Source organism: Amblyomma americanum, chromosome 1 (genome assembly GCF_052857255.1).
Source record: "Amblyomma americanum isolate KBUSLIRL-KWMA chromosome 1, ASM5285725v1, whole genome shotgun sequence".
NCBI lineage: Eukaryota > Metazoa > Arthropoda > Arachnida > Ixodida > Ixodidae > Amblyomma > Amblyomma americanum.
Genome location: NC_135497.1, coordinates 481014120 through 481036429, shown reverse-complemented (window position 1 = coordinate 481036429; position 22310 = coordinate 481014120).

Below are 22310 nucleotides of genomic sequence, written 5' to 3'. Positions count from 1 at the left end.
GCGTCCGTAAAAGTTGCACTGCTCCTGTACCTTCACCCCCATGCTGCCGGTCATAACATTCCCCCGCGCACCCCGCAGGGACCTTTCGCCGAGGCGGACCAGGTTCTGTTGTTAAAAAGATAAGAAATGCGACACGATTACTCTTTTTGGTCATAACATCGTTTCTTGAGCCATTGTAATCAAGGGCCGGCTACCTCTCAGCGGCAAACAGAAAGAAAAAAGCCAGACCGGTGTTAATTTAGGGTGCAAAATTTGTTTCACCCTCCATAAAGAAGGGCTTCAAGAAGGCCAACGTTTTCTAACAAATAAATAATTAAGCAAAACTAGCCCCTTTTATGAAACTCGCACACGGCATTCTTTTCCATACAACTGTGCTGCAGAAAATATTACTTTCCACGCAGTCCCTTGAAATTCATCTTTCCTTGAGGCCACCACAGAGTCCATATCGCCGAATACAATGCCGATTTTGGCTCTAGTTGCTAGGCCTAATGACGGAGGCCAGCGCCGACGGAGCGCTCTCTTCGGGCCGTTTCTTGGTCCTTATTGTTTCGCCATCTTCGTGTTCTCGTTCCGGGCCCATCGTACTGCGTTCGAAATGCATTTCTCGCAGCCGCGTGTTCGGTTTCCCGTTTTGACTGCCCCAACCCGTGCGTTCATCGGCGACATGCCGAGGGCAGCACAGCCAGGCCGAGCTCGTGAAAGCGGTCGGCGCCCGTTGTCTGTGCACGTGTCGCGCGGAATAATTTAGTCATTACGAGGCGATGTATGAGTCCTATGAGCACGGCTACACAAATTGACCATGCTACAGCACTGCACTCTGTACCACGCGTACCAATTGCAGCAGGATGGTTTATGGCATTGGTGTAGGCCCTGTTTTTGAAACAGCCGCATAAAAATACAATAGGCCATAGTCGAACCTTTTTCCAATTATTGAAAAGCATTCCAGCAGTTCAGAACATTATAACAATTCTGAACAATCATTGTTTGATTCAGTTCAATTATCCCAATGTTAGGAGGGTGCTCGTTTCACAATTCAAACATCTGGAATATTCGCATACCACTAATATTTGTGGCAGCGCATAGTACTATCTACAGCTAGCAGAAGCACACAAAACAAAATTTAGGTATGCCTCTCGCCACCTTGCACAGCGTCATATTAACAAGGGCTTTTTGCCCTTGCGTCCGTAAAGGCTGCACTGCTCCTGTACCTTCACCCCCATGCTGCCGGTCATAACATTGGCCACCGCACCCCGCAGGGACCTTTCGCCGAGGCGGACCAGGTTCCGTTGCTGAAAACATAAGAAATGCGACACGATTACTCTTTTTGGTCATAACATCGTTTCTTGAGCCATTGTAATCAAGGGCAGGCTACCTCTCAGCATCAAACAGAAAGAAAAAAGCCACACCGGTGTTAATTTAGGGTGCAAAATTTTTTTCACCCGCCATAAAGAAGGGCTTCAAGAAGGCCAACCTTTTCTAACAAATAAATAATTACGTAAAACTAGCCCCTTTTATGAAACTCGCACAAGGCATTCTTTTTCTTACAACTGTGCTGCAGAAAATATTACTTTCCACGCTGTCCCTTGAAATTCATCTTTCCTTGAGGCCACCACAGAGTGCATATCGCCGAATACAATGCCGATTGTGGCTCTAGTTGCTAGGCCTAATGACGGAGGCCAACTCCGACGGTGCGCTTGCTTCTGCCGTTTCTCGGTTCTTATTGCTTCGCCATCTTCGTGTTCTCGTTCTGGGCCCATCGTACTGCGGGCGCAATGCAGTTCCCGCAGCGGCGTGTTCGTTTTCTGTGTGATCAGCAATAAACCCTCAGTTGTTAGTCAGCGCCGTGTCGTTCGCTTTCTTGTCTTTTGTGCTCGTCTTTGTTCGCGCTGTTTATTCAAGATGCTTAACCAACTAGCCCGCCAAAACGTGTTAACGCAACTTATTTCTTGTTTAGACTGTCCCAACCCATCCGTTCATCGGCGACATGCCGAGGGCAGCACAGCCAGGCCGAGCTCGTGAAAGCAGTCGGTGCCTGTTGTCTGTGCACGTGTCGCGAGGAGAAATTTAGTCATTATTAGGCGATGTAAGAGTCCTAAGAGCACGGCTACACAAATGTACCATGCCGCAGCAGTGGACTCGTCCTCCGACGCGTACCAATTGCAGAAGGATGGTTTATGGCATTGGTTTAGGCTCTGTTTTTGAAACAGCCGCATAAAAATACAATAGGCCATAGTCGAACCTTTTGCCAATTATTCAAAAGCATTCCAGCAGTTCAGAACATTATAACAATTCTGAACAATCATTGTTTGATTCATTTCAATTATCCCACAGTTAGGAGGGTGCTCGTGTCACTATTCCAAGATCTGGAATATTCGCATACCACTAATATTTGTGGCAGCGCATAGTACTATCTACAGCTAGCTGAAGCACACAAAATGAAAATAAAGTATACCTGTCGCCATCCTGCACAGCGTCATTTTAACAAAGAGTTTTTGCCCTTGCGTCCGTAAAGGCTGCACTGCTCCTGTACCTTCACCCCCATGCTGCCGGTCATAACATTCGCCCCCGCACCCCGCAGGGACCTTTCGCCGAGGCGGGCCAGGTTCCGTTGCTGAAAAGATAAGAAATGCGACACGCTTACTCTTTTTGGTCATAACATCGTTTCTTGAGCCATTGTAATCAAGGGCAGGCTACCTCTCAGCATCAAACAGAAAGAAAAAAGCCACACCGGTGTTAATTTAGGGTGCAAAATTTTTTTCACCCGCCATAAAGAAGGGCTTCAAGAAGGCCAACCTTTTCTAACAAATAAATAATTAAGTAAAACTAGCCCCTTTTATGAAACTCGCACAAGGCATTCTTTTCCTCACAACTGTGCTGCAGAAAATATTACTTTCCAAGCTGTCCCTTGAAATTCATCTTTCCCTGATGTCACCGCAGAGTGCATATCGCCGAATACGATGCCGATTTTGGCTCTAGTCGCTGAGGGCTAGTGACGGAGGCCAGGGCCGTCGGGGCGCTTGCTTCGGCTCTTTCTCGGTTCCTATTGTTTCGCCATCTTCGTGTTCTCGTTCCGGGCCCATCGTACTGCGTTCGAAATGCATTTCTCGCAGCGGCGTGTTCGGTTTCCCGTTTTGACTGCCCCAACCCGTGCGTTCATCGGCGACATGCCGAGGGCAGCACAGCCAGGCCGAGCTCGTGAAAGCGGTCGGCGCCTGTTGTCTGTGCACGTGTCGCGCGGAGAAATTTAGTCATTAGGAAGCGATGTAAGAGTCCTATGAGCACGGCTACACAAATGGACCATGCTGCAGCAGTGCACTCTTCGTCCCACGCGTACCAATTGCAACAAGATGGTTTATGGCATTGGTGTAGGCCCTGTTTTTGAAACAGCCGAATAAAATTACAGCCGGCCATATTCGAACCTTGTGCCAATTATTCAAAAGAATTCCAGCAGTTGAGAACATTATAACAATAGTGAACAATGTTGGATTCATTTCAATTATCCCACCGTTAGGAGGGTGCTCGTTTTACTATTCCAAGATCTGGAATATTTGCATACCACTAATATTTGTGGCAGCACATAGTACTATCTACAGGCAGCATAATCGCACAAAATAAAAATTAAGTATACCTGTCGCCACCTTGCACAGCGTCATTTTAAGAAAGGCTTTTTGTCCTTGCGTTCGTGAAGGTTCAACTGCTCCTGTACCTTCACCCCCATGCTGCCGGTCATAACATTCGCCCCCGCATCCCGCAGGGACGTTTCGCCGAGGCGGACCATGTTCTGTTGCTGAAAACATAAGAAATGCGACACGATTACTCTTTTTGGTCATAGCATCGTTTCTTGAGCCTTTGTAATCAAGGGCAGGCTACCTCTCAGCAGCAAACAGAAAGAAAAAAGCCACACCAGTGTTAATTTAGGGTGCAAATTTTTTTTTCACCGGCCATAAAGAAGGGCTTCAAGAAGGCCAACCTTTTCTAACAAATAAATAATTAAGTAAAACTAGCCCCTTTCATGAAACTCGCACAAGGCATTCTTTTCCTTACAACTGTGCTGCAGAAAATATTACTTTCCACGCTTTCCCTTGAAATTCATCTTTCCTTGAGGCCACCGCAGAGTGCATATCGCCGAATACGATGCCAATTTTGGCTCTAGTCGCTGAGGGCTAGTGACGGAGGCCAAGGCCGTCGGGGCGCTTGCTTCGGCCGTTTCTCGGTTCTTATTGTTTCCCCATCTTCGTGTTCTCGTTACGGGCCCATCGTACTGCGGGCGCAATGCATTTCTCGCAGCGGCGTGTTGGGGTTCCCGTTTTGACTGCCCCAAGCCATGCGTTCATCGACGACATGCCGAGGGCAGCACAGCCAGGCCGAGCTCGTGAAAGCGGTCGGTGCCCGTTGTCTGTGCACGTGTCGCGCGAAGAAATGTAATCATTAGAAGGCGATGTATGAGTCCTATGATCACGGCTACACATATTTGACCATGCGGCAGCACTCCACTCTGTCCCACGTGTACCAATTGCAGCAGAATGGTTTATGGCATTGGTGTACGCCCTGTTTTTGAAACAGCCGAATAAAATACAGCAGGCCATATTAGATCATTGTCCCAATTATCCAAAAGCATTCCAGCTGTTCAGAACAATTCTGCACAATGTTTGATTCATTTCAATTATCCCACAGTTAGGAGGGTGCTTGTTTCACTATTCAAACATCTCGAATATTAACATACCCCTAATATTTGAGGCAGCACATAGTACGATCTGCAGACACCAGAACCACACAACATAAAAATAAAGTATACCTTTCGCCACCTTGCACGGCGTCATATTAACAAAGGCTTTTTGCCCTTGCGTCGGTGAAGGTTGAGCTGCTCATGTACCTTCACCCCCATGATGCCGGTCATAACATTGGCCCCCGCATCCCGCAGCGACCTTCCTCCGAGGCGGACCAGGTTCGCTGCTGAAAACATAATGCGACACGATTACTCTTCTTGGTCATAACATATCTTGAGCCATCGTAATAAAAAGCAGACTACCTCTCAGCAGCAAACAGAAAGAAAAAACCCCACCGGTGTTAATTTAGGGTGCAAAATTTTTTCACCAGCCATAAATGAGGGCTTCAAGAAGACTAACCTTTTCTAACAAATAAATAATTAAGTAAAAGTAGCCCCTTTTATGAAACTCGCTCAAGGCATTGTTTTCCTACAACTGTGCTGCAGAAAATATCATTTTCCACGCTGTCCCTTGAAATTCATCTTTCCTTGATGCAACCGCAGAGTGCATATCGCCGAATGCGATGCCGATTTATGGCTCTAGTCGCTAGTGCTAGTGACGGAGGCCAACGCTGACGAGGCGCTTGCTTCGGCCGTTTCTCGGTCCTTAATGTTTCGCCATCTTCGTGTTCTCGTTCTGGGCCCATAGTACTGCGGGCGCAATGCAGATCCTGCAGTGGCGTGTTCAGTTTCCCGTTGAGACTGTCCCAGCCCGTGCTTTCATCGGCGACATGCCGAGGGCAGCACAGCCAGGCCGAGCTCGTGAAAGCAGTCGGTGCCCGTTGTCTGTGCACGTGTCGCGAGGAGAAATTTAGTCATTAGGAGGCGATGTAAGAGTCCTAAGAGCACGGCTACACAAATGTACCATGCCGCAGCAGTGGACTCGTCCTCCGACGCGTACCAATTGCAGAAGGATGGTTTATGGCATTGGTTTAGGCCCTGTTTTTGAAACAGCCGCATAAAAATACAATAGGCCATAGTCGAACCTTTTGCCAATTATTCAAAAGCATTCCAGCAGTTCAGAACATTATAACAATTCTGAACAATCATTGTTTGATTCATTTCAATTATCCCACAGGTAGGAGGGTGCTCGTGTCACTATTCCAAGATCTGGAATATTCGCATACCACTAATATTTGTGGCAGCGCATAGTACTATCTACAGCTAGCAGAAGCACACAAAATGAAAATAAAGTATACCTGTCGCCATCCTGCACAGCGTCATTTTAACAAAGAGTTTTTGCCCTTGCGTCCGTAAAGGCTGCACTGCTCCTGTACCTTCACCCCCATGCTGCCGGTCATAACATTCGCCCCCGCACCCCGCAGGGACCTTTCGCCGAGGCGGGCCAGGTTCCGTTGCTGAAAAGATAAGAAATGCGACACGATTACTCTTTTTGGTCATAACATCGTTTCTTGAGCCATTGTAATCAATGGCAGGCTACCTCTCAGCATCAAACAGAAAGAAAAAAGCCACACCGGTGTTAATTTAGGGTGCAAAATTTTTTTCACCCGCCATAAAGAAGGGCTTCAAGAAGGCCAACCTTTTCTAACAAATAAATAATTAAGTAAAACTAGCCCCTTTTATGAAACTCGCACAAGGCATTCTTTTCCTTACAACTGTGCTGCAGAAAATATTACTTTCCAAGCTGTCCCTTGAAATTCATCTTTCCCTGATGTCACCGCAGAGTGCATATCGCCGAATACGATGCCGATTTTGGCTCTAGTCGCTACTGCTAGTGACGGAGGCCAACGCCGACGGGGCGCTTGCTTCGGCCGTTTCTCGGTCCTTATTGTTTCGCCATTTTCGTGTTCTCGTTCCGGGCCCATCGTACTGCGTTCGAAATGCATTTCTCGCAGCGGCGTGTTCGGTTTCCCGTTTTGACTGTCCCAACCCGTGCGTTCATCGGCGACATGCCGAGGGCAGCACAGCCAGGCCGAGCTCGTGAAAGCGGTCGGCGCCTGTTGTCTGTGCACGTGTCGCGCGGAGAAATTTAGTCATTAGGAAGCGATGTAAGAGTCCTATGAGCACGGCTACACAAATGGACTATGCTGCAGCAGTGCACTCTTCGTCCCACGCGTACCAATTGCAACAAGATGGTTTATGGCATTGGTGTAGGCCCTGTTTTTGAAACAGCCGAATAAAATTACAGCCGGCCATATTCGAACCTTGTGCCAATTATTCAAAAGAATTCCAGCAGTTGAGAATATTATAACAATAGTGAACAATGTTGGATTCATTTCAATTATCCCACCGTTAGGAGGGTGCTCGTTTTACTATTCCAAGATCTGGAATATTTGCATACCACTAATATTTGTGGCAGCATATAGTACTATCTACAGGCAGCATAATCGCACAAAATAAACATTAAGTATACCTGTCGCCACCTTGCACAGCGTCATTTTAAGAAAGGCTTTTTGTCCTTGCGTTCGTGAAGGTTCAACTGCTCCTGTACCTTCACCCCCATGCTGCCGGTCATAACATTCGCCCCCGCACCCCGCAGGGACCTTTCGCCGAGGCGGACCAGGTTCCGTTGCTGAAAACATAAGAAATGCGACACGATTACTCTTTTTGGTCATAACATCGTTTCTTGAGCCATTGTAATCAAGGGCAGGCTACCTCTCAGCATCAAACAGAAAGAAAAAAGCCACACCGGTGTTAATTTAGGGTGCAAAATTTTTTTCACCCGCCATAAAGAAGGGCTTCAAGAAAGCCACTCTTTTCTAACAAATAAATAAGTAAAGGTAGCCCCTTTTGTGAAACTCGCACAAGGCATTGTTTTGTGCGGCGTGTGGCTGAGGCCATCTGCAAAGTCGGCGCACATAAGGGATGGGTGCGTTTCCCGGCGCACCCCGAGGAAAAAGCGGCAGCGAAGGCGACCTTCCTTCCCCGCGGCACCATCCACGGCGTCGTCGGCTGCATCGACGGCACGCTGATTGCCATCAAAGCGCTGCGGGGAGACCCATCAAACCGGGCAGCATTCTGGAGCCGCAAAGGATACTACGCGATGAACACCATGATCGTGAGTAGACTGGTTTTCTGACCGCATGGGTTCGAAAGCCGCGACCTCGACAATGTAAGTTCACGTCCAAGATTGTCTGCCTGTGTTTCTCGCAGATCTGCGACGCAGACATGAAGTTCCTTGCGGTCGACCCTCGCTGCCCGGGGTCTTGTCACGATGCCTTTTCTTGGCGCTACTCGCGGCTGCGTCGGATGGTGGAGCACGGGCTGCTGGAGGATGGAGAGTTTCTTCTGGGTAAGCAGCCTATTGATCATTGGGCCACTTCGACAGCACGTATTAAGCTACAGCAGTGGCTCATACCTAAATGAGGCAGGTTATAACATGGATGACATGCAACAGTATGATGTATCGTATTTATTTTTTTGTATTTACTGTTACTGCTGGTGCAGAGGGACAAGAAACATTGTAATAAAGTGAATCGTATTTCAAGCGTAAAACACCAAGGCAGAAGAGGTGTGCACATCGTTATTGTCTTGTAGGATATCACAGTACATCATTAACCTAGAAGGCTGTGCTTACAGAGGTACCCCTTAGTCATGAATCTTCTGCATGCCTATGAATTCTGGTTCAGCATACTGGCTTTGAGCTGCTTGATATGAATCATTTATTACATAGGCAACAACACTCTTCACTGCAAATTTTTGTCGTGCAGGAGACAGTGGATATCCACTGGAGCTGTGGCTGCTCACACCAGTGTCAGGGCATCCTGGTGCAAACACTGCAGAAGGGCAGTACAACGCAGCACACGCCTCAATGCGATGTGTTGTGGAACGCTGCATTGGTGTTCTCAAAAGCCGCTTCCGGTGCCTTCAAAGGTACCGGACACTCCACTACGAGCCGGAGCGGGCGGTGGTCATCATTGCAGCGTGTGCTGCGTTGCACAACATCTGTCTTGAAGAAGCCCTGGCTGCAGACGAAGACGACACTACTGATGACCCTGACAACAATGGGCCACCTCGGCTTGCCGGGTACTTGGTGGGGACAGGATCCCGCATGACCTACCTGCGTGGTAGAGCCATGCGAGACCGTATCATTGGCCTCTTTGGCACAACCCGTCCGCAGAGGCAAGCACACCTGCAGATGGTGCGGCGACAGCAGCAGCGGCAGCAGCAGCGGCAACAGCAGCACCACCGGCAGTAAGCCCTAGACCATCTGGCAGCTGTGGCTGCAATGACTCGCTGTGCTGGCGTGGCGAGTTGTCGCAGCCACTCTTGCTACGGGCAGTGCCATTGCCCTGTGTTCGTGCATGAGCCCCTGTGTGATATAATGCCCTTGGCCACTGGTAGCCACATTCCAGCATTTGTAAATTACTTACATGTGCTTGAAAGCCTCCAGTGGCAAGATATGTAGTGCGCACACCAACTGCTGCTCCACCGGCAGTGGTCACCAGTATGCCTTTCAGTGCATCAGCAAGCTTGCCGCACAGCTACTGCACTTTCTCCTTCTCAAGTCGAAATACACGCCGAAACAGCTCGTCCAACAAGTGAAATGCATCCTTGTACACCGTCTTTCGCCGTTGCTTACGTCGACGTGCCCATTTAAGCAAACAGTTGCTTGTGGTCACTATGTGTTTGTTGAATGTGCACGAGGAAAAAGTGTGGTGTGGTGACTACTAGGCACCAGTAAAGCGTTTGTTTTTCCACCACGTTTATTCATTGGTCAGAATAATTTTTTTTCGCCACAGCTGTTCATACTAGTTTCCCAACTGTAACACACAGCAGGGAAACAAAAGCATGCAGCATCAACAGTGATTTGCATATGCCTTGTCGAGTGCTGCACAGAGATTGCACTAGAACATTTGTATCTTACACTGTGTCCAAACGGGCGAGTTGGCTGTACATTTTTAAGGCGAACAGTGCGAAAGACATAGCCGGAAAGCAGAGGAAACACAGGATGAGCGCTCATCCTATGTTTTCTTTGCTTTCCGTCTAAGTCTTACGCGCTGCTTGCCCTTAAAAAAAAAGCTTCATCCTGACTGCCAGCTTGAATGCTAGTAATCACAGGTTTGGCATGTTGTGCATACTTGCAGGCCCGATGCAGCCCTGGTTTGCACTTTGCTGAAACACATTTCATAACTGGTGGAATGCACAGCAAGTGCTACACAAGACATTCCTCTTTGTAGGTTTTACTGGACTAAAAAACGCATGTTACGTGTACAAGACACATGAGTATCACAGACGATGATGCCAACATGGCTGCGTTTGAAGTTGTAAAGAGACCCACAAACGTTGCATCATACCTTTAAAGGCGGAGCTCAAGCGTCCGCCAAATTTTTTTTGCCTGCATTCAACACTAGTTCAGAAGTGACTTTGGACGAATGCTGGCAAGCCTCATTTTTCCTCTTGTCTATTGAGGATAGAACATGTTACAATGCACACAATGGACACTGTACGGAAAATCAGGAAAAGTAATGCGAAAAAAAAAACGACTCAGGAACATGCAAAAAAACTTAATAGGCACAAAATCAAAGTGTTCAAAATTTATCCAGAATCCCCATATTATGATGCCCATCATAACTACAGTCACTTTAGAACAACTTTGCCCCACATATTGCACTTGCCCACATATTGCAATGAAAGAAAACAAGCACTAGAAATGACACCTTGTGCACCTGCCACAGCTGCAGGTAAACATTTGAAAGGAATGGAAAATAAAAGAGTATAGGAGGCTTCCACACCTGGCAGAGCTTAAATTACATAATTGGATGAAAATAAATAGTGTGAAGCATCCGGGCCTGCAGAGCTTACAAGAAATAAAATAATGATGCCATGGCACATGGCAGGGATGATCTTGAATAATAGAAAAACAGAAACCTGACAGAGAAGCAAACAATGTAAATAAAAACAAGCATAAACCAGCACTTCAAAAACACAAACAAAAAATGGTACATCTCTGCAACTGGCTGAGAAGCAAAAAATATAAGTAAAAATAAACACATAAAACAAATTTTAAAATGCAAACTAAAAATATTTCAATGAGTCTGCACCTGGCAGAGAAGTAAAAAATGTTCTTGAATAAATATAAACATATGAAGCTCTTCTTTCATAAATATAGAAACACGAAAATAAAAATGAACAATTCAATGCGGTGCACGTGGGTCAAGCTGCTTTTGCAAGATCAGCGTCAGTATGTTGACGTTCTGGATGAGCAGCTCTTGCTGCCCATTTGAAGCCCGCACAGCAGCTGCCACATCCAGCATGCCCTGCATGTAAAACAGCCCCAATTACAAATTATTACTGTCAATCAATGTTGAGGTCTCGCTTAAGTTTTGTGTAAAAGGTCAGGTGCTGAGATATTTTGGACAAAGTATGGGTGTAGAAGACTCGTGTCACTTTCATAAACTCAGCTGTCCCAAACACGCCCAACAAGAGGCGTCAAAACAGAAGTAGAGGTGCTCAAGAGAGAGCACTGATATTTATGTTTAAGGTGACAGTTTCTACTGTGAAAAGTGCAGTGTGCGCAGTGAATACACACCTCCAGCATGCTCTGCTGAAACGCAGCGCCCTGGCGGTTCCGGGCCTCGGTAAGGTCCGCCAAACGCCGTGATTCATATAGCGTCTGGCGCAGGACCTCATCGGCCTCATCGTCTCGCCGTCGCTTGCCAAGAAGGCTAGGCGTGGCACGTGATGAGGGCTGCAGTCGGGGCGCTGGTGTGGGCTTCAGTGGGGGCTGAGGTGGGGGCTGCGGCGAGGGCATCGGTGTAGCTGTCAGGAGAGAAAATGTGCTCATCACGCAATGCTGCATGTGGTGGAATAAGCAAAGCATTTAGTACAATGTATTAGAGGACTTGACATAAATATACAGGACAGCAATCTCGGGCAGCATTGTTGTAGCATATTTCATGTGCAGATTTGCTAGACTACTAGGAGATATCGCAGCCTCACTGCAAGAGAAATAAACATTCTGCACAGAGTGGCAAAGCCAAAGAGAGAGTTTTGTGGATAGTGCAGAATCACTGCACTTATTTGGCTACTGCTGTAAATGCTGTCAGAACGGATAATGCTATTACTTTCAAGCAGCTGCCAGAAAGGGTAGTATGGAGCTTGAATAATGGCAAGACAACTCACCGACTGTGGGGCTCAGTGTGTCTTGTCGACAACTTCCTGAGGCTCCCCGTTCATCTCCTCTGCTGTAACAGGGTAAAAGGTGAAGCTGGTTGGTAGTGGCAAACCATGAAACAAAAAGAGGACTAGCAAAAGAGAAGCAATCAATATTGCGCAACCACTAGCTTATGCATTCCTGCACCTCCTCCGAGACTAAAGTAAATCACAGATGAAGTAAACAGTGCTTGTAAGGCACAAGTCACAGACATCATATTTTTAAAGGGTTCACCTACATGGGGTTACGCACTTAGCCGCTCGTTCCTGCTGTGCTTCCAACTGACACCCTGCTGGGCAGACTGGTGACGTGCTTATGGGGAACGACTGGCGGCGTGCTCACGGGGTCACTGGCGGCGTGGTGCTGGGGACCGTTGGCAACGGGTTGCTGGGGACCGTTGGTGACCGGCTGCTGGCTCTCCTGTTGCAAGAAGCCATAGCGCCATAAACTCGTACACGAGTGCCTTAACATTGAATTGCCCATAACGTCATCATGGTTTACAAACAAGTGGACGCCCCACTCCAGTTGTAGTCAACATAGTACTGTGAGCTTGTTTTTATTGCCTCATCATGAACTAATCCCACACGCAACCTGTACACTTTTCTTATTGTGTAAATAGTTTGTGTATATTACCTCTCTCCCTATCCTCTCTTCCTGTTCCCTCACCTCTTTCATTTCATTTCTCCATTCTGTCTGCTATTCTTTATTTCCGCTCCCCAGCTCAGGTGCTTCAGGACCGATGGCAGATGCCGGGGCTGGCAAAAATCTTATCCTTCCTTTTTATTATTATTTTAATAAGCCATCGCCACAACTACTACTACTGCAGTGTACACCCACCTTAGTTGTCTCACCATCGAAGAACGACGGCCCGACGCCCGTGGCACTGGCCGTGCCTACAAGGGTGATAATACGGCCCCCTCGGCCACCAAGCAGGCCTCCTCCGGTGTGCCTACGATAGGATGCGGCAAGGCGTGTTCAAGTGGCATTCCATAGAATGACGTTGAAGGACTCACCTGCCCTCTTGGTTTAGGCGCGCCAATTCTGCCCTTTTCCTGCAGCAAAGCACATGCCAAAGGTGTCGCCAACCGTCGGTGGTCTTGACGGCCGGCCCCTCGTTGTTAAGTATCGACGCGAGCTGGTTCCACAGCTCGCGCTTTTCAACAGCTGTGTATGAGCTTGTTAGATCGGCAGAAGCCCGAGCCAAGAGCGGATGGCTCTCCATAAACTCTATTAATATAAGCTCTTGCTCGCTCGACATTCTTCGAGCTGGTGCCATTGCGAGACTAGAATTCCCGCGCAGAGCAACGCAGCAGCGAACACAGCGGGGAAAACAGGCAATAGTTTCCGTTTCGTTTTTCGAAAGCAGGGAACAACAGGGAGAAACATTTGCTCTGGGTTCGGGCTAATATGTTTTCACAGGAACATATGCGTGTGCTGCGCTGCAGCAACTTGTAGCACAGCCAAGAACGAACTAAAACAAGCAAGGTTGTTAGCGTGCGCCCAACCGCCTTGCTTGATTCTTGCTCCTTCCTAACTAAATCATTTGTGCGTCAGACGTTTATGAGGCCAAAAAGGTTTATTTCACCCAACAAACCGTGCTCCGTGGTCGTCTTGTGTTTCCTAAAGCAAAAGAAACAGAACCCCAGTCACATACTTGGTATATGGCATCTTTAAACCAATAACACAGGCTTACCTCAAGTTGTCTTCGTCGATTTTCCGTACCGACGTTTCTTGCAGGTTCCTTTCTGGAGGCCCGTGGCCTTCACTGGCTTCGATAAGTGTTATCCGCGCATTTCGGACAACCAAACAGAACCGCGATTTCAGACGACGCGTAAGAAAGCAGGAACTAGCCGTGGGATCAGCTGTTTTCTTGAAGGCCGCCATGTTCACTGTTTACATCTGTCAGCGCGCCCTCATGGCAACAAAAGTTACCCACAAAAGCAGTTAATTGCAAAAGTGAATGTTTTTCTTGTTTTTCTTCATTTCAGTGAAAGTGAAATGCGTTTGTTTGAAAGAATAAAACAATATTTATTTTATTTGCTGCGTGTTCTTATAAAAAAGTTAGCATATGGCCCCTTGCCGTGCAAATAGGCTTCTTGTCGTTCAAATAAGCGCTTCCGGGGCGGCACCCTACTAGCCATTGGTTGATTCCGCGTTCCGTCACGCGTTGACGTCTCGCCTTGTCGTCATGATGTCGTCATTTTGACGTAACGCTCTACAACTTTAGAGCGAGTTCCGTAATTCGGGCCCAGGTTCGCTGCGGAAAACATAATGCGACACGATTAATCTTCTTGCTCATAACATACCTTGAGCCATCGTAATCAAAAGCAGACTACCTCTCAGCAGCAAACAGAAAGAAAAAAGCCCCACCGGTGTTAATTTAGAGTGCAAATTTTCTTCACCAGCCTTAAATGAGGGCTTCAAGAAGTCTAACCTTTTCTAAGAAATAAATAATTAAGTAAAAGTAGCCCCTTTTATGAAACTCGCACAAGGCATTGTTTTCCTACAACTGTGCTGCAGAAAATATCATTTTCCACGCTGTCTCTTGAAATTCATCTTTCCTTGATGCCCCCGCAGAGTGCATATCGCCGAATACGATGCCGATTTTGGCTCTAGTCGCTAGGCCTAATGATGGAGGCCAAGGCCGACGGGGCGCTTGCTTCGGCCGTTTCTCGGTTCTTATTGTTTCGCCATCTTCGTGTTCTCGTTCCAGGCCCATCGTACTGTGGGCGCAATGCAGTTCCCGCAGTGGCGTGTTCGGTTTCCTGTTTAGACTGTCCCAACCCATCCGTTCATCGGCGACAAGCCGAGGGCAGCACAGCCAGGCCGAGCTCGTGAAAGCAGTCGGTGCCCGTTGTCTGTGCACGTGTCGCGAGGAGAAACTTAGTCATTAGGAAGCGATGTATGAGTCCTATGAGCACGGCTACACAAATGGACCATGCTGCAGCAGTGGACTCTTCCTCCGACGCGTACCAATTGCAGCAGGATGGTTTATGGCATTGGTTTAGGCCCTGTTTTTGAAACAGCCGCATAAAAATACAATAGGCCATAGTCGAACCTTTTTCCAATTATTCAAAAGCGTTCCAGCAGTTCAGAACATTATAACAATTCTGAACAATCATTGTTTGATTCATTTCAATTATCCCACAGTTAGGAGGGTGCTCGTTTCACTATTCAAACATCTCGAATATTAACATACCCCCAACATTTGTAGCAGCACATTGTACTATCTACAGGCAGCAAAACTACACAAAATAAAAATAAAGTATACCTGTCGCCACCTTGCACAGCGTCATATTAACAAAGGCTTTTAGCCCTTGCGTCCGTGAAGGTTGAACTGCTCGTGTACCTTCAACCCCATGATGCCGGTCATAACATTGACCACCGCGAGGAAAAAGTGTGGTGTGGTGACTGCTAGGCACCAGTAAAGCGTTTGTTTTTCCACCACGTTTATTCATTGGTCAGAATAATTTTTTTCGCCACAGCTGTTCATACTAGTTTCCCAACTGTAACACACAGCAGGGAAACAAAAGCATGCAGCATCAACAGTGATTTGCCTATGCCTTGTCGAGTGCTGCTCAGAGATTGCACTAGAACAGTTGTATCTTACACTGTGTCCAAACGGGCGAGTTGGCTGTACATTTTTAAGGCGAACAGTGCGAAAGACATAGCCGGAAAGCAGAGGAAACACAGGATGAGCGCTCGTCCTATGTTTTCTTTGCTTTCCGTCTAAGTCTTACGCGCTGCTTGCCCTTAAAAAAAAAGCTTCATCCTGACTGCCAGCTTGAATGCTAGTAATCACAGGTTTGGCATGTTGTGCATACTTGTAGGCCCGATGCAGCCCTGGTTTGCACTTTGCTGAAACACATTTCATAACTGGTGGAATGCACAGCAAGTGCTACACAAGACATTCCTCTTTGTAGGTTTTACTGGACTAAAAAACCCATGTTACGTGTACAAGACACATGAGTATCACAGACAATGATGCCAACATGGCTGCGTTTGAAGTTTTAAAGAGACCCACAAACGTTGCATCATACCTTTAAAGGCGGAGCTCAAGCGTCCCCCAAATTTTTTTTGCCTGCATTCAACACTAGTTCAGAAGTGACTTTGGACGAATGCTGGCAAGCCTCATTTTTCCTCGTGTCTATTGAGGATAGAACATGTTACAATGCACACAATGGACACTGTACGGAAAATCAGGAAAAGTAATGCGAAAAAAAAAACGACTCAGGAACATGCAAAAAAACTTAATAGGCACAAAATCAAAGTGTTCAAAATTTATCCAGAATCCCCATATTATGATGCCCATCATAACTACAGTCACTTTAGAACAACTTTGCCCCACATATTGCACTTGCCCACATATTGCAATGAAAGAAAACAAGCACTAGAAATGACACCTTGTGCACCTGCCACAGCTGCAGGTAAACATTTGAAAGGAATGGAAAATAAAAGAGTATAGGAGGCTTCCACACCTGGCAGAGCTTAAATTACATAATTGGATGAAAATAAATAGTGTGAAGCATCCGGGCCTGCAGAGCTTACAAGAAATAAAATAATGATGCCATGGCACATGGCAGGGATGATCTTGAATAATAGAAAAACAGAAACCTGACAGAGAAGCAAACAATGTAAATAAAAACAAGCATAAACCAGCACTTCAAAAACACAAACAAAAAATGGTACATCTCTGCAACTGGCTGAGAAGCAAAAAATATAAGTAAAAATAAACACATAAAACAAATTTTAAAATGCAAACTAAAAATATTTCAATGAGTCTGCACCTGGCAGAGAAGTAAAAAATGTTCTTGAATAAATATAAACATATGAAGCTCTTCTTTCATAAATATAGAAACACGAAAATAAAAATGAACAATTCAATGCGGTGCACGTGGGTCAAGCTGCTTTTGCAAGATCAGCGTCAGTATGTTGACGTTCTGGATGAGCAGCTCTTGCTGCCCATTTGAAGCCCGCACAGCAGCTGCCACATCCCGCATGCCCTGCATGTAAAACAGCCCCAATTACAAATTATTACTGTCAATCAATGTTGAGGTCTCGCTTAAGTTTTGTGTAAAAGGTCAGGTGCTGAGATATTTTGGACAAAGTATGGGTGTAGAAGACTCGTGTCACTTTCATAAACTCAGCTGTCCCAAACACGCCCAACAAGAGGCGTCAAAACAGAAGTAGAGGTGCTCAAGAGAGAGCACTGATATTTATGTTTAAGGTGACAGTTTCTACTGTGAAAAGTGCAGTGTGCGCAGTGAATACACACCTCCAGCATGCTCTGCTGAAACGCAGCGCCCTGGCGGTTCCGGGCCTCGGTAAGGTCCGCCAAACGCCGTGATTCATATAGCGTCTGGCGCAGGACCTCATCGGCCTCATCGTCTCGCCGTCGCTTGCCAAGAAGGCTAGGCGTGGCACGTGATGAGGGCTGCAGTCGGGGCGCTGGTGTGGGCTTCAGTGGGGGCTGAGGTGGGGGCTGCGGCGAGGGCATCGGTGTAGCTGTCAGGAGAGAAAATGTGCTCATCACGCAATGCTGCATGTGGTGGAATAAGCAAAGCATTTAGTACAATGTATTAGAGGACTTGACATAAATATACAAGACAGCAATCTCGGGCAGCATTGTTGTAGCATATTTCATGTGCACATTTGCTAGACTACTAGGAGATATCGCAGCCTCACTGCAAGAGAAATAAACATTCTGCACAGAGTGGCAAAGCCAAAGAGAGAGTTTTGTGGATAGTGCAGAATCACTGCACTTATTTGGCTACTGCTGTAAATGCTGTCAGAACGGATAATGCTATTACTTTCAAGCAGCTGCCAGAAAGGGTAGTATGGAGCTTGAATAATGGCAAGACAACTCACCGACTGTGGGGCTCAGTGTGTCTTGTCGACAACTTCCTGAGGCTCCCCGTTCATCTCCTCTGCTGTAACAGGGTAAAAGGTGAAGCTGGTTGGTAGTGGCAAACCATGAAACAAAAAGAGGACTAGCAAAAGAGAAGCAATCAATATTGCGCAACCACTAGCTTATGCATTCCTGCACCTCCTCCGAGACTAAAGTAAATCACAGATGAAGTAAACAGTGCTTGTAAGGCACAAGTCACAGACATCATATTTTTAAAGGGTTCACCTACATGGGGTTACGCACTTAGCCGCTCGTTCCTGCTGTGCTTCCAACTGACACCCTGCTGGGCAGACTGGTGACGTGCTGATGGGGGGCGACTGGCGGCGTGCTCACGGGGTCACTGGCGGCATGGTGCTGGGGACCGTTGGCAACGGGTTGCTGGGGACCGTTGGTGACCGGCTGCTGGCTCTCCTGTTGCAAGAAGCCATAGCGCCATAAACTCGTACACGAGTGCCTTAACATTGAATTGCCCATAACGTCATCATGGTTTACAAACAAGTGGACGCCCCACTCCAGTTGTAGTCAACATAGTACTGTGAGCTTGTTTTTATTGCCTCATCATGAACTAATCCCACACGCAACCTGTACACTTTTCTTATTGTGTAAATAGTTTGTGTATATTACCTCTCTCCCTATCCTCTCTTCCTGTTCCCTCACCTCTTTCATTTCATTTCTCCATTCTGTCTGCTATTCTTTATTTCCGCTCCCCAGCTCAGGTGCTTCAGTACCGATGGCAGATGCCGGGGCTGGCAAAAATCTTATCCTTCCTTTTTATTATTATTTTAATAAGCCATCGCCACAACTACTACTACTGCAGTGTACACCCACCTTAGTTGTCTCACCATCGAAGAACGACGGCCCGACGCCCGTGGCACTGGCCGTGCCTACAAGGGTGATAATACGGCCCCCTCGGCCACCAAGCAGGCCTCCTCCGGTGTGCCTACGATAGGATGCGGCAAGGCGTGTTCAAGTGGCATTCCATAGAATGACGTTGAAGGACTCACCTGCCCTCTTGGTTTAGGCGCGCCAATTCTGCCCTTTTCCTGCAGCAAAGCACATGCCAAAGGTGTCGCCAACCGTCGGTGGTCTTGACGGCCGGCCCCTCGTTGTTAAGTATCGACGCGAGCTGGTTCCACAGCTCGCGCTTTTCAACAGCTGTGTATGAGCTTGTTAGATCGGCAGAAGCCCGAGCCAAGAGCGGATGGCTCTCCATAAACTCTATTAATATAAGCTCTTGCTCGCTCGACATTCTTCGAGCTGGCGCCATTGCGAGACTAGAATTCCCGCGCAGAGCAATGCAGCAGCGAACACAGCGGGGAAAACAGGCAATAGTTTCCGTTTCGTTTTTCGAAAGCAGGGAACAACAGGGAGAAACATTTGCTCTGGGTTCGGGCTAATATGTTTTCACAGGAACATATGCGTGTGCTGCGCTGCAGCAACTTGTAGCACAGCCAAGAACGAACTAAAACAAGCAAGGTTGTTAGCGTGCGCCCAACCGCCTTGCTTGATTCTTGCTCCTTCCTAACTAAATCATTTGTGCGTCAGACGTTTATGAGGCCAAAAAGGTTTATTTCACCCAACAAACCGTGCTCCGTGGTCGTCTTGTGTTTCCTAAAGCAAAAGAAACAGAACCCCAGTCACATACTTGGTATATGGCATCTTTAAACCAATAACACAGACTTACCTCAAGTTGTCTTCGTCGATTTTCCGTACCGACGTTTCTTGCAGGTTCCTTTCTGGAGGCCCGTGGCCTTCACTGGCTTCGATAAGTGTTATCCGCGCATTTCGGACAACCAAACAGAACCGCGATTTCAGACGACGCGTAAGAAAGCAGGAACTAGCCGTGGGATCAGCTGTTTTCTTGAAGGCCGCCATGTTCACTGTTTACATCTGTCAGCGCGCCCTCATGGCAACAAAAGTTACCCACAAAAGCAGTTAATTGCAAAAGTGAATGTTTTTCTTGTTTTTCTTCATTTCAGTGAAAGTGAAATGCGTTTGTTTGAAAGAATAAAACAATATTTATTTTATTTGCTGCGTGTTCTTATAAAAAAGTTAGCATATGGCCCCTTGCCGTGCAAATAGGCTTCTTGTCGTTCAAATAAGCGCTTCCGGGGCGGCACCCTACTAGCCATTGGTTGATTCCGCGTTCCGTCACGCGTTGACGTCTCGCCTTGTCGTCATGATGTCGTCATTTTGACGTAACGCTCTACAACTTTAGAGCGAGTTCCGTAATTCGGGCCCAGGTTCGCTGCGGAAAACATAATGCGACACGATTACTCTTCTTGCTCATAACATACCTTGAGCCATCGTAATCAAAAGCAGACTACCTCTCAGCAGCAAACAGAAAGAAAAAAGCCCCACCGGTGTTAATTTAGAGTGCAAATTTTCTTCACCAGCCTTAAATGAGGGCTTCAAGAAGTCTAACCTTTTCTAAGAAATAAATAATTAAGTAAAAGTAGCCCCTTTTATGAAACTCGCACAAGGCATTGTTTTCCTACAACTGTGCTGCAGAAAATATCATTTTCCACGCTGTCTCTTGAAATTCATCTTTCCTTGATGCCCCCGCAGAGTGCATATCGCCGAATACGATGCCGATTTTGGCTCTAGTCGCTAGGCCTAATGATGGAGGCCAAGGCCGACGGGGCGCTTGCTTCGGCCGTTTCTCGGTTCTTATTGTTTCGCCATCTTCGTGTTCTCGTTCCAGGCCCATCGTACTGTGGGCGCAATGCAGTTCCCGCAGTGGCGTGTTCGGTTTCCTGTTTAGACTGTCCCAACCCATCCGTTCATCGGCGACAAGCCGAGGGCAGCACAGCCAGGCCGAGCTCGTGAAAGCAGTCGGTGCCCGTTGTCTGTGCACGTGTCGCGAGGAGAAACTTAGTCATTAGGAAGCGATGTATGAGTCCTATGAGCACGGCTACACAAATGGACCATGCTGCAGCAGTGGACTCTTCCTCCGACGCGTACCAATTGCAGCAGGATGGTTTATGGCATTGGTTTAGGCCCTGTTTTTGAAACAGCCGCATAAAAATACAATAGGCCATAGTCGAACCTTTTGCCAATTATTCAAAAGCGTTCCAGCAGTTCAGAACATTATAACAATTCTGAACAATCATTGTTTGATTCATTTCAATTATCCCACAGTTAGGAGGGTGCTCGTTTCACCATTCAAACATCTCGAATATTAACATACCCCCAACATTTGTGGCAGCACATAGTACTATCTACAGGCAGCAAAACTACACAAAATAAAAATAAAGTATACCTGTCGCCACCTTGCACAGCGTCATATTAACAAAGGCTTTTTGCCCTTGCGTCCGTGAAGGTTGAACTGCTCGTGTACCTTCAACCCCATGATGCTGGTCATAACATTGACCACCGCGAGGAAAAAGTGTGGTGTGGTGACTGCTAGACACCAGTAAAGCGTTTGTTTTTCCACCACGTTTATTCATTGGTCAGAATAATTTTTTTCGCCACAGCTGTTCATACTAGTTTCCCAACTGTAACACACAGCAGGGAAACAAAAGCATGCAGCATCAACAGTGATTTGCCTATGCCTTGTCGAGTGCTGCTCAGAGATTGCACTAGAACAGTTGTATCTTACACTGTGTCCAAACGGGCGAGTTGGCTGTACATTTTTAAGGCGAACAGTGCGAAAGACATAGCCGGAAAGCAGAGGAAACACAGGATGAGCGCTCGTCCTATGTTTTCTTTGCTTTCCGTCTAAGTCTTACGCGCTGCTTGCCCTTAAAAAAAAAGCTTCATCCTGACTGCCAGCTTGAATGCTAGTAATCACAGGTTTGGCATGTTGTACATACTTGTAGGCCCGATGCAGCCCTGGTTTGCACTTTGCTGAAACACATTTCATAACTGGTGGAATGCACAGCAAGTGCTACACAAGACATTCCTCTTTGTAGGTTTTACTGGACTAAAAAACCCATGTTACGTGTACAAGACACATGAGTATCACAGACGATGATGCCAACATGGCTGTGTTTGAAGTTGTAAAGAGACCCACAAACGTTGCATCATACCTTTAAAGGCGGAGCTCAAGCGTCCCCCAAATTTTTTTTGCCTGCATTCAACACTAGTTCAGAAGTGACTTTGGACGAATGCTGGCAAGCCTCATTTTTCCTCGTGTCTATTGAGGATAGAACATGTTACAATGCACACAATGGACACTGTACGGAAAATCAGGAAAAGTAATGCGAAAAAAAAACGACTCAGGAACATGCAAAAAAACTTAATAGGCACAAAATCAAAGTGTTCAAAATTTATCCAGAATCCCCATATTATGATGCCCATCATAACTACAGTCACTTTAGAACAACTTTGCCCCACATATTGCACTTGCCCACATATTGCAATGAAAGAAAACAAGCACTAGAAATGACACCTTGTGCACCTGCCACAGCTGCAGGTAAACATTTGAAAGGAATGGAAAATAAAAGAGTATAGGAGGCTTCCACACCTGGCAGAGCTTAAATTACATAATTGGATGAAAATAAATAGTGTGAAGCATC